The sequence below is a fragment of the Tamandua tetradactyla genome, chromosome 3, assembly GCF_023851605.1.
Source record: "Tamandua tetradactyla isolate mTamTet1 chromosome 3, mTamTet1.pri, whole genome shotgun sequence".
In the NCBI taxonomy this organism is placed as follows: domain Eukaryota; kingdom Metazoa; phylum Chordata; class Mammalia; order Pilosa; family Myrmecophagidae; genus Tamandua; species Tamandua tetradactyla.
The window spans coordinates 156991188-157007848 of record NC_135329.1 but is presented as its reverse complement, the minus strand read 5'-3'; the positions used below and the strand labels follow the sequence as shown (position 1 = coordinate 157007848).

Below are 16661 nucleotides of genomic sequence, written 5' to 3'. Positions count from 1 at the left end.
CCCTCCTACACTAAGAAACTGGCAAAATGTAACAAAAAACAGAAGACTTGAGTTCCTTTTAAACCTTAGGTAAATCACAAAACAACTGTTCTCTATCTGGTTGTTATAAAATAAATCTAGTAGTGGATACAAAACTGTTCTGTGCATTATAAAGCACTTGACAAATATAAGAGCTTATCATTACCTTAATAAGAACATCCTTTTTAAAAAAAATAAAAAATGTTTAAATGTGAAGAGTCTTGATTCTATGCAAAAGAATGAGTTAGAGAACGTATTCCCAGCTTCTCCTAAACAGAACTATTACCATCCTGAATTTTGGGATCCTCAAAGACCAGTTTCCTTAGAGTCTGGAAGTGCCATGGCAGAAAGAAATGGGTGGGACTGGTTAAAAACACTTCCTTCCCACATTCAGTCAGAAAACTTTATAATTGTTTTTATAATCATTCACTTATCTCTTTGGATCTTGTTTGTATTTTTAGAGGCATTTCTTTAATCTTCAAAAAAGATCTCTTAAAGGCATAGTGATACACTGCTTTACCAACTGATACTATAAAATGCATCTGTTTGAGGGAAAGCCTAACACTGGACATGTGTCAGGCTTTTAAATAATCTGAGAGATCAATTACTCTCCAAAAGTAATAAATAAAGTGGATAAAATAAAAGCATGACAGAAAAAGAAAATTAAAAAGATACTTTTCTAACGCCTCATATAGGATTATCAAATATCAAGCTACATTGAAATACATCCACAAAATTATACAAGCTATTTATTAAAATGGAAGACATTCAGTATTAAGCAGGACCTATAAAAGCAGGATTTATAGAATAATGAAACTGCAAAGACCATTTTGGAAATCGCTGAAGAGAATAGAGCAGACAAAAATAGTTTTTAAAATACTGACGTAACCATATTATTGAATGAGTTTGAATTCAGAATGGTTCAAATCAAACAGCACTACCCTTTTTCATCACTGCCCTTTAAATGTTTTCTACCGAATTATTTTTCCTGATAGATCATATAGAGTCCATCTGATCTAATATCATGCTTTAGTTTTTCACTTACTTTGAAGCTTCCTTGCTCTCCCTGCTGGGGACTACCTCAGGCTGGGAAATCTTTAGCTTAGAAGGTGCCGTTGTTGGATTCTTCACTGTTTCCCTGCTTTGCTCTTTTGCCCTTTTCTCCCCAAAGTCATTTTGCTGTCTCCTGGATCAGAGTTTGGGGAAAGAGAGCCATAAATGCCATCAATGCCTTCTATTAAAATTATAATTGCTACCGGTTTGGTAACTTTTGGTCAAGGCAAATGTTCAATTCCTGATTTTTTCTATCATTAAGCCCTTGTAAATTCTTGGTAGAAAATCCCAATAGGAATCTTTCCTAGGGTCCTCCACTAGCTGTCCATTCAAAACCTAGCTTCCATCTGCAATTAACCTCCAGCCTTTTTACATTGTGGTCATTTTGGGCATCTCCAGGCAGTCCTCTTCTGCATAAGCAATTTTGACATTAATCAAGGCTGGCTTTCTTAAAAGGAATCCATCTGGCCCACAGAAAAATTTTAGCTTTGTCCTGACAGAGTCTGGAAGGGCAGGTCATTTCTTCTTCAGAGTTTTCTCAGTCTGCTCCCATAAACAACTCTAAGTACCTTTTGGTGTTTTGATTCTTTTTCAGGTGTAGTTCAGGTAACAATATCTCTTCAAATTCCAGAAAATATATATTGAACTCTACATGTGATTCCTCTACAAACATCCTTCAAATTGGCTTGGAATGGAAGGATAGGAGTGTGGAAAGTGGGGAAATGCCATGAATACCAACCATTCTCTTTCTATTCCCCAAGATCTCCTTAATTTTAGTTACATCTTTATATGCCCTTGAGGTAAATGAGACATTAAAGACAACTGGGTAAATTTATGGGTCATCCATGAAGAAGTTCTGCACAAGATAATGTCACCTCTCTACTAAATGCATGAGAAATTAATAGTTTTTGTGATAAGCTTTGGGTCATCAGTTAAATCTGGAATAATAGAAAAAGTGCTGGTAGAATTAAGTTTATGAAAACAGGTTATTTAGTATTTAAAAGGAACATATGTTGAACAAGTATAATCATGACAGTCATGAAGCAACATTACTTTCATGTTCCATCATCCTGTTTAATCATACTTTTCAAAAAGTTAGACACACAAGTCACAAATTAAAGAAATATGTGATAAAGATTTTATTCAAATTTTTAATTAGCAAGGGAACTAGTAAGCTGGTAAAGCTAGTTCAAAAGCATCTGAGAAGCAGGTATTACAAAGCAATGTAATAAAGAAATGGTAGAATAATATTGCTAGATTAGAGACAAAATGGTCAGTGTTCTATAGAGCAATAAACTTTAATTTTGGATTCTTTCTTGTACCAGAGAAAAATTTATTTGCATTTGTAGTAGAGAAAAATCTGCAAGTGGGCATATAAATTCACCAAGTCTGGGGCCTTTGATCACTAGTAAATAGGAAATTGTATAAAGTATATTCTTATAAATAATCTTTGGGTAGAAAAATTAAACAATGCCCACACATTATATTGGAAGACCATATCCTCCAACTTTTTGCATAATTTTCAATTTTGGATAATTTTTCTTAACATTTCTACTGCATTTTTTTGAGGATAATAATCTCCATCAATTATTCTTGGTCACCAAAAAGGGTTAGTTTCAATATATTTCATCTGAATATGTGTATGGGTGCATCAGTTGGTGTTTGTTAACCATTTTGGGGTCCTTGAATTATTCTAGAAATCTATAGTTGTATAGTATTATACAACAACTTAAGGACAGGAAAATTAACTTTTGTGCAAAAGTTATTTATTGTTTTATTCTGAAATAAATTTAGACTTATGGAAATGTTGTGGATATAGTACAGAGGATTCCTTCATGTAGATTTCCCCAATGTTAACAACTTACATAACCACAGTACAGCTATCAAAACCTGGAAATTAACATTGTACAAATACGTATTTAAATTTGCCAATTTTTCCTCTAACAATTTTTTTTTCTGGTCCAGGAACCAATTCAGGACTATACATTGCATTTAGTTATCGTGTCTCTTTAGTTTCCCCCTATGTGTGATGATTCCTCAGCTGTCTTTATTTTTACTGACTTGGACATTTGTGAAGAGTACTGGTCACTTATCTAGAATATTTCTCAATTTGTTTTTGCCTGATATTTTCTCCTAATTAAACTGACATTAGACATTTTTGGCAAGGATACTACAGAATTGATAGAGCGCCTTTCTCAAGGCATCATTTCACAGGTTACTTGATGGTGATACTTTTTATTACTGGTGAAGTCATAGAGTTAAGAGTGTGCTGCCAGGTTTCTGTACTGTAAAGGGACTATTTTTCCTTTGTAATTAATTGGTATCTGTTCAACAATAAAATGAGGCAAACTACTAATATATGCAACAAGAAGCAACAATTAATATATACAAATACTAGTATATGCAAAAACATTATGCTGACCAAGTCAAGGTTGCTGCTAGCACAGACACGTGCTATGATACACTTTTGTCCTAATGACTAAAATTTGCCCATTCCTTTGTTCCAGGCATCACTAACCTTTTTTTCTATAAAATTACCAGGTAGTAACTCTTTTTAGGCTTGCAAAGCACACAGTCTCTGAGGCAACTACTCAATTCTGCCATTATGTGAGAAAATACCCACCAGTATGCAAACAAATGATCATGGCTGTGTTCTAATAAAACTACCAAAACAGGTGTTCAGGCTAAATTTGGCCGATTTTCCAACCCCTGCTTTAGGTCAATACAACCCCATGTTGAGACACTAATGTTAACTGGCCAGGAACCAGCACAATTTCAGCTTCTGGTTTTCCTTGAGGGTCCCTCTGTTCAGCGCACACATTGAATAATCAAATGCAACAGCCTGTAACAATGTTGGACAAGAAAATTTGCATTTAATTTCCAGGTCTACTATAATCTATATGATTCTAGGGTGATTATTTTTCTGAGCCTTACGTCAGATGTAAAATGAGGATAACAGATGTCCTTCCAACCTCATCCTAATATAGGTGACAACTGTGAAGTGCTTCTGTAGTTCACACAGTGCTAGGCAATTACAGTGACTTAATACAGTTTGTAAATTACATATCCACTTAAAGATTTTTCTTTTGCATTAACAAAAACTTACACAGGACAAAATAAAAATGAAAATCATTTTGAAAATTGGGCAATTATAAAGGGGAATTGGGTTCTAATCAGTGCTTTGAAGCATAGGAGAGCACGCTAAATACAAAAACATCAAATAAATTTGATATTACTAGTAAGTCTTGATCACCAAATCATGGCCGAAACACATACTTGTTGCGATCTTTGGTGTTTATTGTCTGTTACCAGACATAATATAATTTCCATGAGGTCAGGCATCGTGGCCTGTTTTGTTCACAATAGTGAATAGAATAGTGCATGATATATTTCTAACAGTAATATTCTTCCAAGAAATGTAGAATTATTATTATTATCCCTTGATATTATTCCTTTAATATGCAAGTTGTGAAATTAGCTTGTTTAAGCAGGCATATATCACAAAATAAAATTGGAGTTATAAAAATTTACAAGGCAACAATCTGAGATTTAAAAACCACCATGGAACTTTGCAGATTTACTAGTGCACGGTATTATCCTTCCATAAAATTGTACAGTTATGTGTTTGGATAATTCAAGAATAGAAATACTTCACATATTTTAAATGAATAAAACCAAAAAGGTCACACATCTCATAGTTCTGTACGAGAATTTTTAATTAAGAAATATTAATCTCTATAAGTACAATGTCCTGTTTTTAAACTAAATCTTTATGAAACGCTTTTGTAACTTTCTGATGAAATTAATGTCTATTTATCTCACAAATATTTTAGTACACATGATTTAATTCACATCAGTCATCTGTTCTTACCTGGAGAAAAAAATAGTGCATCAAAACATTTTTTTCCTTCTAATTCCACATTTCTTGGAAGAATATTACTGTTAGAAATATATCACGCACTATTCTATTCACTATTGTGAACAAAACAGTCCACGATGCCTGACCTCATGGAAATTATATTATGTCTGGTAACAGACAATAAACACAAAATGTAAATAGTTACATATAGCACATAGAATGCTTCGTTACATATATTACCTACAATGTTCAAAGGTGAGAGATGCTATGGAGAGAAAATGTGAAGCAGACCAAGGGCTATCTGGAGTGTGCAGTGAGGGGTTAGTTAACAGGTTGCGATTTTAAAGAGTGGTCAGGGCAGGCCGTGTTGAGAAAGTGACACCTGAGCAAGACCGGAAGCAGATGAGGGAGTTACCCAGAGGTAAGACAGAAGAGCCAAGGTCCAGGTCCTAAGACAGGCGCATATTCCAAGATGAGCAAGAAAGCCCTGGCCACAGATGCGGCCACAGATGCGGCCACAGATGCTCAGTGGTTGGGAAGGGACAGGTGAATGCCAAGGTCAGAGGGCGAAGGAGGGAGTGAAGGAGCAGGTGAGGTGGTGCCTTGTGGCCGCCATTTTATGCCTTTGCTCCTGTGAAATGGAGGGTAGGAGGGGCAGGCATTTCAGAGCTCAGATGAGAGGCACTGAATGTCTGACTGGCCACGGTAAAAGGCTCACTCTAGCTACTATGTTGAGAAGTGACTGTTGGCTGAGACAGGGTGGGTGAGGAGATGATGGGGGGTGGTGAAGCAGGGTGTCTAAAAAGGGAAAAGTGTAGACTAAATTACATCATGGTCTGTACTGTAGTAACACACAACACACTACATTTCAGATGCTTCAAAAGCAAAGTTTTTTTCCTCCCTCACATTTCAGAGTTATCGTGGGTTGGCTGTGGCTCTGTGCCATAATGCCTTCTCCCTGGGACTCAGGCTGATGGAATAGTTGCTCTCATGGCAAAGGGAACAGAGAGCGGAGTAGACAACATGCTGGCTGTTAGAGCCTCTGCTCTAAATGCCCTGGGTTACTGCTAACCACATTTCACTGACTATAGCAAGTGATGTGGTAAACCGGGCATCCACACAGCAGGGATGTATGATCATCCCACACCATTGGAAGAAGGGAACTCCTGATACTTTGAATAATAATACAATTATCCACAGCATAGGAGAGAGGAAGAGAAGCTGTTTAGAAGGTTGTTGCCATGATCCTCATGAGACCTGAGGAGATGGCAAAGAAGAACAGAAATCCATACAAGTATAAAAGACAAGTGGCATAGGAGCATAGGATAGGAAAAAAGATAAGATCAAGAAAGGAATGGAGAGAACTCAATAGAAAGAAAAACTGGTAAAAAAAAATACAAAATATAGAAATATTAGAAATATTAGTAAAATATAGTTTTCAACCAAAATTCTCCAGGAAAGAGGAATAAAACATCAGTAGCATATTCCAAATAAGTTTGCTTTGGCAAGAAAAGGCTTGATGACCCAAGCATGCTTTTCACAGATGTATCAGAACTTGTAATTCAGAAGGAACAGTTTTGTTAATACCATGCCGATTTTGCCTCCATTCTTCAATTTGCTCTGTTATCTTAATTTGACAGCAGGAGCATGCTGTTAAAACATGTATTTCATTGTTCATATCATCAATTAGATATTGTCGAGAAAATGTGGTGGTAAAATTCAATTTATAATTATTTTCCTCTTCCTTCTACCTCTCTCCCTTTGTAGACATTTCCAAACAGTAATGAATCCCAAAGCTTAAAGTGATTATGTCCCTCCTTTTACGTACTTGTTATTAATTTCTATTTATTCCTAATATGTGTCAGGAAATATGCTAGTGCTGGAGATACCAAAAAAATTTAACACTCTTGCTTGTGAGATTCTTATAGTACAGGGATAAAGATAAATGAAATTTACTGGGATAGATATTATTTTTGGAAGAACATAAAATGTGGAAAAATAACAAAGAAAGAAGAGTTAAAGCTCACTTGAGGAAACTGCATAGAGAAGAGATGCTTTAGCTAACTCTAGAAGAAGAACAGGGTTTTCATTCAAAAAGATGTGGAGGAGAGTCTAGCAGGAGGAAAAGCATAAACAATGGGATGTCATAAAATGAAAAGTGTTTGAGTGACAGAATTAAATGTTTGTAGAGAATTAACTTTCTGAAGGAACAGTGGAAAGCGAGGCTGAACAGAGAGAAGAAAACCAGATGAAGGTGTCCTTATGCCACGCGATTCTTCCAATACTAAACTGTCATTAGGGCACTATTGAAGGAATTCAAGCAGAAGGGTAACACAATGCAGTGTTTGTCAGCAGTTGGGCGTTTCAATAAATAGTCATTACTTTTTCTTTTATCACTGTTCATGAAATACACGGAAAGCATCTCAGCAGTGAACTAGTGAGGAGTCATTGAAATCAGCAATGTCATTCAATGTATCAAACCATCTCAAGAGGCCTATTAGCATGCTGGTACTTTGCCAACCTCAGGCCTTAGCTCAGAATGCAGGTTTTTCTCTGTTGGCTTTCACTGTCTTAATTTCATGGCATGGCTCTTAGATTCTCTCTCTTAATTTTTCAGTTCTTGAACAACTATTTGCAGACTTTTGGGTCTCAGTATCTTAACAGTTAGTAAGGACTCAAAAGAGCTTTTGTTTATGAGGGCTGTGGCTACCAATACTTAGCTGAATTAAAAATTAAAACAAAAATGTTTAATGTTTGCTCATTTATCCATTTAACCATATCAGTTGCAAAGCCATTGTACATTAATGCAATATGTTTTTCATAAAAAAATATAACTATTTTCCAAAACAGAGAGGAAATAGTGAAAAGAGTAGTATTGTTTTATATATTTTGCAAGTTTATTTAATGTCTGGCTTAATGGAAGACAGATGGTTCTCATTTCTGTTTCTACATTCAGTCAGTTGCAATATGGTCTTTTGGTCGAAATATATGAAGAAAGTACAGACTCACATATATTTCTGGAAAAGGGAGGAGTATTTTAAAAGTTTTCTTCATATAACTATGAATAATCATTTTGAAAATATTCCCAAACTCCACTAGTGATACGTTCTTAAACTAAGTTGCAATGTGGAATCTTAAACTAAATCAATGACCTTTTTGCACTGTTCCATTAGAATCTGATACATTGGAATCTGCTGATGTATCAGTCATTTTTTATCCTTGAAAACTTTGCAACCTCATCTACTGGTCATTTGCAAAATGCCGGTTCACTGAGTGATGCAGAGCTTCCAAATTTTAACACATTTATTATACAATATCAGCAAAATGTGTTTGTTTTTACAACCACCAAGCTAGTCAGAAAACTCTTCAAGTATTGTAAGCTTTCACACTCACAGTGATAGATTTTCAAAAATTTCAAATTTTCAAAATTTCCAATTTTTCCTTGAAAGTCTGAATTTTATGGTTGGCAACAAATGTAGCCATTTGTTTCAAATGCCAAAATCTGACAAGAGGAATTCTGTCTGTCATTTTTCAAATAAAAATGGTGTTCCATGAAAACATCAGCCAGTTCAGCTCATGGTCCAAACAACCACCGCACCTGTGCTTTTTCTGGAGCCAGCCATCACACCTCAGGATTCAAGAGGAAGCGCTTCTCGAGCCTGCTTCCCATTTTATCCCACAGACTGTTAAAACCTTTTTCTATTGGACTGTCTGTCCTTTTCTTCATGATTTATATAGTTGTTTATGTTTTCTAGAATGGAAGAACTTGTATTTTCTTGTAATCTCTGGTTTGCCTTTCCACTCTCTAAATAATATCTTCAATTAATAGAAATTTTAAATTTTCATGTAGTTTAAGTTACGATTTTCTTCCATTAGGCTTAGTGATTTTCTATTTCCTTTAGGAAAGATCATGAAGATATTCTCCTATGTTTCCTGTTCATAAATGCTTTGTGGTTTTCGGTTTAGAGGTCTTGTACATTTCTAATTAGATTTATTCTTAGGTATTGTATGTATTTTGATGCTATGGTAAATTATACCTTATTTTCATACTGTCTATAATTTGTTACTGGCATATAAGAAAAAAATGATTTTTATGTTTCTTTGTATCCTGCAACTTGATTTTAATAGTTTTACTGTAGAATCTTTGAAATTTTGCATATACTGTCAATTTGCATGCAAATAATGACTTTTATTTCATCTTTCCCCAATTATCAAATTTTTGTTTATCTTGCCTCAGTTTACTGCCTAAGACCTCCAATATAATACTGAATGGAGGAGGTGATAATGGACATCCTTGCTTCAAGAAGATCATTCTTTGTCTAAAGAATATGTATTTTATTCCTTGTTTTTATGTTTATTTTCTGGCTTATTTGAATTATAATCAGAGATTTGGCCTATGAAATCTATCAGGTAGATGATGGATAACAGATTACAGAAAGGGACCAATCATCTGAGTAAACAACTGCTTTTTTAGAAAGGAATGCTCTACGGTTAGTGAGGGAGACTGGGCAATAAGTCTTAAAGAATTTTAGGATCATGATGCTTCTAGGTACAGCAAAGAGATGATTCTGGAATCTATCCCCATTCCCTGAAAACAAAACAAAACAAGAAAAATAGCTATGTGCAAGACATGACATCTTTCTAAACTCTGCAAAATTTTAGGACCAAATGAGTTCCTGCCTGGGATTGCCATCCCCATCCCTATCCCTAGACCCAGCCCTTCCTCACACTACCAGCACATCATAATGTCTAAATACAATTTTTAGCTCAAATAAATCAGCAGGAAGCAAGAAAATGGAAGAACATAGCCAAGTACATATATTCCCATATACCTACACTTTCCGTGAAGGATTTCCTCAAAGTTAGGTCAAAGAAAAGAAATTTGTATTTTAATCATCACCACCACGTTATCTTCCAAAGAGTTTACAACAGTTCACATTCTGAGCAACAGTAAAGAAACCACTTTTTCACATTTCCCTCAACATTTGTTTTCAAATAATTTTCCAATTTTATGACAGAATAATGTTCTCTCTTTTGTTTTAATTTATATTTCCCTGAGTACTACCAAGGTTAACTATCTTTTCATGTACTTATTGCTCACATACATTTTTTCCTCTGCAAAATGGCTCTTCATATCTCTTCTCTATATTTATATATAGAAAATATGTATGCATCTTGAAAATCAATTTATAGAATTTCCTTGTTTACTAAAGACACTAAAAATATTAACCTTTCTCCATGTGTTTTCTTTTATCTATTAACTTTGTCAATCTTTTGCCATTTTTTTAATGAAGAAGTCAAATCAGTTCATCTCTTATATGTCTCCTAAACTTATAAATATTCTTAAGAAGTTCTTCCCAGCTCTAAATTGTCAAAATACTCTCCTAAATTTTCTGACTACCCTATAATTTAATTTTTATATAGGAACCCTTAATACATCAAAATTCTATTTTTTCCATGATGTAGAAAAAACATGCATGCTGAGGTGGTCAATATAAAATTGAGAAGCCTAGGATTCTAGATGTGATAAAAATAGGGCATATTAAATAAAAATAGTTATTGATTTGGAGCAGGGACATTTATTGGAAGATTATTGTGTGCTGTGCAATTTAATTTTAAAAATTAGTCATTCATCTTTCTCAGACTGAAACTGGACTGTGAGAGTAGGTGCATTGATGTACAATAGATACATGAATATCCTACCACACTTTACTTGAATATTAAACGTCAGATTCCACTGGGGAGATTCTGAAGAAGTGATTAGGGATAAGAGAAACATTTGTAGGGGTCAGGGGATTAATTGGTTGCAGCCTCTTCTCTTTCAGGTATTTTTGAAAAGTGTAATCATAAACAAAAATACCGTAAAAAGTCAAGCTCTTTGAGGATTAGTCTAATGAATTTGGGGAAATGTTTGTCAGCTTAAACAAAGAGAGAAAAATAGGAACACCTCTACCAGATGTTGAAACCTAATTTTAAAACATCACTTCAAGAGAGAATAAAAAAGTATTTGCAAAATCCCCTTGGGGTACTGGGGAGAAAGGAGGAAATATTACTTCCCCATCTGAGGAATTCCTGATATTCTCACAAGCAGTGGGGACAACCAATTCAATAGGCTGATCTCTCAACCTTGGGGGTTCACCCTTATGAAACTTATTCCTGCAAAAGAAAAGCTAAGCATACTTATACCTATGCCTAATAGTCACTCCCAGAGAACCTCTTTTGTTGCTCATATGTGGCCTCTCTCTCTCTCTAAGCCAACTCGGCATGTGGACTCACTGCCTGCCACCCTCCGCCGCCATGTAGGACATGACTCCCAGGCAGGCATGAAAATCTCCCTGGCCATGTGGGACAGGACTCCAGGGATGAGCCAGGCTCCAGCATCATGGGAGTGAGAAAGCCTCCTTGACCAAAAGGGGGAAAAGAGAAATGAGACAAAATAGAGTTTCAGTGGCTAAGAGATTCCAAACAGAGTTGAGAGGTTATCCTGGAGGTTATTCTTATGCATTATATAGAACTTCCTTTTTAGTTTATGGTGTATTGGAATGGCTGAAGAGAAGTACCTGAAACTGGTGAGCTATGTTCCAGTAGCCTTAATTCTTTAAGATGATGGTATAATGATATAGCTTTTCAATGTGACTATGTGATTGTGAAAACTTTGTCTCTGATGCTCCTTCTATCCATATGTCCATATGTCCATTACTCATATGGACAGATGAGTAAAAACATAAGGATAAAAAATAAATAAATAGAGGGGATAAAGGGTAAAAATTGGGTAGATTAACTAGGTTAGTGAAAGGGAGGGGTAAGGTGTATGGATGTATTCGTTTTTTTCTTTTTTTTTTCTGGAGTGATGCAAATGCTCTAAAATGATCATGGTGAAGAATATACAGCTAAGTGATGATATTGTAAGTCACTGATTATATACCATGTATGGACTGTATGTGTGTGAAGATTTTTCAATTTAAAAAATCACTGCAAGGAAACAGAGTAAACAAAATAGCTAAAATAGAATACGCTCACTGCGGTGTACAATTATGCTTAATCTGTTCAGTTAATGAGAGGTTTATAGAGGCTAAAAGAAGGAAAAAGAAAAAAAAACTAACTGCTTACTATGCTCAGTGGCAACCAATAAAATACAGGAATACTCATTTGGATGAAAACTCAGGGAAAAAAATGTTGTCTGAGTTGATATATGTTTGAAGCAGAAAAACTCAGTTATGTCTTTAGAGAATCAATCATTAGATTCAAAGGATAAAAACAAAACACATCTATATTAGTTCTCTTTCACTGCAAAACAAATTATCATAAACTTAATGGGACAAAAACATATGCATCTATTATCTCACAGTTTCTGTGAGTCAGAAGACCAAGCATGGCTTAGCTGGATCCTCTGCTTAAGATACAGAAGGCTCCAATTAAGGTGCATGCTAGAGCAATGCTTCATCAGATGCTAAAAGGAGGAAAGAGCTGTGTTCGGACCCCCTCAGATTGTTGGCATAGCTCATTTCCTTGAGTTGTAGGATGCATGGTGGCTTGCTTCTTTAAAGCCATAAAAAGAGAGACACCAGCAATATAGGTGCTACCATCTTACATAATTATACAAATATCATGTTATTGTTTATGCCTATGGCATTTCATTATAACCAAAGCATGTTACTAGTTAGAAAATCTCAGGTCCTGCTCACTCTCAAGGGAATGAGATGACACAGTCATGAATACTAGGAGGCAGTTATCATGGGAGGTACCTAAAAGTCTCTTGGCTACAAAAAAAAAAAAACAAAAAAAAAACACAGTAATTAGAATTCTTTTGACTATTATTTGCAATATTCATTAAAAAAATCTAAAATTTCTAAAATAAAAAGTTGACTGATTATTTAAAAATAACTATCTCCATAATTAAAATTTACTAATCCTACCTCATAATTTATTTACTATAGCAATCTAACACAACTAACTACATGACATTATGGAAAAAAAGCATGGAATTAGGAGTTGAGTGTGATTTGTAGCTCAGTCACTTAGTAGTTATTTTCAAGAAGATGTGTGATTAATTTCCAAGAACCTCAGATTCTTCATCTATGAAATGGAGGGCATTTTTACTTGCCTTGCATGGTTCTTCGGGTGATTAGAAAAAATTTAATCTTTGTAAAGCATATAGAATAATTCTGCCTCATAAGAGTTGTTCAGCAAAACATAAAAATTACAGTATTGAAAATCTACCATACACATGAAACATTTTTTGACATTATGAGATTTTATTTTCATAGTCTAAGTTATCACCCCTATTTTTTTTTTTTTAAGGTACATGGTCAGGGAATCGAACCCAGGTTTCCCACACATAGGGCAAGCATTCTACCACTGAACCACCCATGCACCCCACCTATTTTTAAGGAAAAAGTGATTTATAAAGGAGATGAGGCAGGCAAACTGATTCAGCATGTACTTAAACACTTAACATGTACACATATAAACACATATACATATAAATGATATGTTAATTTTCATTTGCACAATTTATGTACATTAAACTTGGAGATATTATATTTTTGAGTTTCATCTTCATCCAACATACACCAAGGTTCTTTCAGTGTGGCTCTCTAAGAGCAGTTCCAAACTACAGTATTTATAGTGCCATTAACTACAGATTTCTAGCAACGGATCTCTGGCATAGGCCAGAGGTTCTATGTTCTAAATAAGTCCTCTTCTCCGGGGATTTTTATGTAGAATAAAAGTCTAAGAAGCAATGATTTACTGCTACACTATAGAAATAAAAATGGATACCTGCCTTCAAGATCTGGGGAGTCAGGACATCAATATTTAAGTCCCTCTACACTGACGCAGTTCTCTCTTTCTGATTTCAGGGACGTTACAGTAAAATAACAATCAACATGCAGAAACGTGTGAATGCTGGTAATATAACTTGAGTTGTGATAAAATATTTAAAGTTGGAAGAGAACATAAGATCATTTAGATACTCCAAATGGGGAAAAGAGTTTGGACATTACCTAAAGAAAAAGACAATGAGTAAGGTTTCAGATGAGAGAAATGGTGGGGCTATAGATTAAGGTTGAGCAGATTGGGATGGATTTGTATTTAAAGATATAGTTAATAATGAGATACAGGTGGTAGAATGGGTCTAGTTGATTAAATAAAAACTTTTTGATTAGGAAAGAGGTCTATTTTGTAAATAACTTTGTTCCTAATGATTTGAAATTCTACTTAGTTCAAGCCAAGTATTCATGCAGTCTGATTCAAAGTAACTGTTGAATAGATGAAGAAATATATGTATGTATGTATGTATATATATATATATATATATATATACATATATCCTGAGGTTAAAGCAAACCTGGAAGGAAGTAACATTTTTATTAGATAGAACCAATTTAGGAATTAGTTCATATTTCTGAAGAGAGGGGATAAAGTTGCAGAGAATGTTATTACAGAAATCTTGGACAACAATGTATTATTAATAAAACAAAATAATTAATGCAATGTATTTAATACAATGTATTAATTAGATAATAGAATTTAATATATTGTACAATGTATTAAATAGATAATAGAATGACTAAAAGCAAAAATGTACCATGTCATGGTTATATTTGTACTAAAAGAGAGCAAGGGCTTGGATACCCTTGGATCTAGAAAATAGCTAGATAGAGATGAATATTGTGAAAGCAATAGCCCCAAGATTTCCATTATTTGTAAAGGTCAGAAAAATGCTACCTTTTCCAACTGTGAGATCTGAAATGGAAATGAAAATGAAAATAATAATATCCCAATACAGCCTTTGAAAATGTTAAGGTTCACAAAGGTATCAGCACAGAGTTAACAGGTTAGAGGACTGGAGGCTTCGATAATTTAGCCATCTTTAAAATATATATTTTTTAAAATTTTACTTATGCAATTAACACAAGTTAAGAGGGAAAGCTGGAAACTATTATCAATCCAGACAGGACTGACCTCCTTAGCCAAAATGAAGCAGGAGTTTGAAAGCTATTCTCACATTAATCCATTTGTATTTTCAAACATTCCTGTAATACCTCTTCTCTCAGTTTATAAAGTAAAATATAATTCTGGCAAAAGAAAGGTTTGGAATTCACTTCTTTAGGTCATCTTACTCTTCTAATGAGTAATACTTCTCTACGAAAGTCAGATTTTTTTTAAAAGCAAGGGGGAAATGGGTATTTTTACTACATCGAGGTAACAGAGAAACTTCCAGGTAACAATATTATGACCCAATATCTATATAATAATTCTTTCTCAGTACACAGTCTTGTTATTACATTAAATTAATAATTTATAGTCTGAGCAAAAGAAATAATAATAGTGCACCATTACTTACTAAGATTACTATGACCTAGAATTAGCTGACCCACCAGCATTATTCATAGAAATTATCTAGGTGACAACTAAAAGCAGATTGAGTCTTGATTAGTACCTTGATAACACTTCATTACGGAACAAAGAACAATGAATTTAAACAAAAGTGAAAACACTTTTTTGATAATTACTAATGAATGTAATGTTTTCTCTCTATCTACACGGAACCTGGTTTTTCTGTAAACTTCAGGAATAATATGATCTTATTTCTTGCTCCACCTTCCTCATGACAAGAAATTACCTGTGGCAATTATTTATTGTTATACCTGATTTTAAGATAATTACAGGCTGCAGTCTGATTCCCATAAAATTGAATGGGGTAAAGTATCAGAACTACCACACAATTTCAAAATGTTTCCTTCCTTTAATATTCTTTTAGTTTTTCTGTTCTTCATTAGTTTTTTAATAATGATATATACATTATACAAACTTGTTGACATCTTAGAACGTTTAGTAAATAGAAAGCATTGGATTCCATTCTTATAACATCCATAGATAAATTCTATCAAACTTCAGTAATGCTCAAATTAGAAATATCTTTCAACAAATATATGACTACCTAAGCTATTTTATTTCCAATCATATACTTTTAAAACTAAATTGTTAACTATTTTAGAATTATACCAAAAAGTAGCCAGAATTACTGTATCAGTCTAAAAAATGGTCAATCCTCCAAGAATTAGGAGGGTATTGCAAAAATGCCATTTATATACAAATTTTTATCTCCAAATAATATTTGTCATCTAAGCTTATGTGGGACCTTGACAGAAAAGGTTATAGCTGCCATCTTCAAGAGATGTTGCTGAGTAGTAGAAGCCGAGAAATTAAAAACATAAAAGGATTTTATTTTAATCAAGCAAGTAAATGTAATAAACTCTCCAGAGAAGGTCAAAATAGGCTCTTTTGTGTAGACACTCCTGATGAAATCATACTGAGAGCAGAATCAGCTCCCAAAGTGTGTCAACCTAAATAAGAACATTCTGGGAAAATCACTGGGCTTTTCAGAGATAGAGGAGAGTCAGATAAATACTGCAGTTCGGATCAGTGCAATCACAAAAGATTTTAAAGGCTGGCATGGCTGAGAAACAGTCTGCGATACTGTCTATGTGATTAAACCGTTCAGCACTTTCACTGTGTCTGGAGGCTTAAATATAATTGTATGCCATCACTGAAGCATCACAGTGGTATTTGATATTTGAACAGTTGCTCCCAAAGAACGCAACTGATAAGACTCACTTTTAGACTTTTGCATTCTCTAATGAAGTGCTTTCTAATCAAGGAGTAATTTTTTAGCCTGATTTCATAGATGTAAAAGAAATAATTTTCATAACTGAGTCACATATAA

At 34.3% G+C, this 16661-nt stretch overlaps 1 long non-coding RNA gene across 1 annotated transcript in view; it reads right to left on the bottom strand.

The window, feature by feature from the left end:
* Positions 1-1106: 1106 nt before the first annotated feature.
* The window catches only part of LOC143676437 (uncharacterized), a 33939-nt gene continuing 18384 nt past the window's right edge, over positions 1107-16661 (bottom strand). Inside the window, exon 3 of the long non-coding RNA XR_013172080.1 lies at positions 1107-1204. This is a non-coding gene — a long non-coding RNA (uncharacterized LOC143676437). The remainder of the gene's footprint in view (positions 1205-16661) is intronic.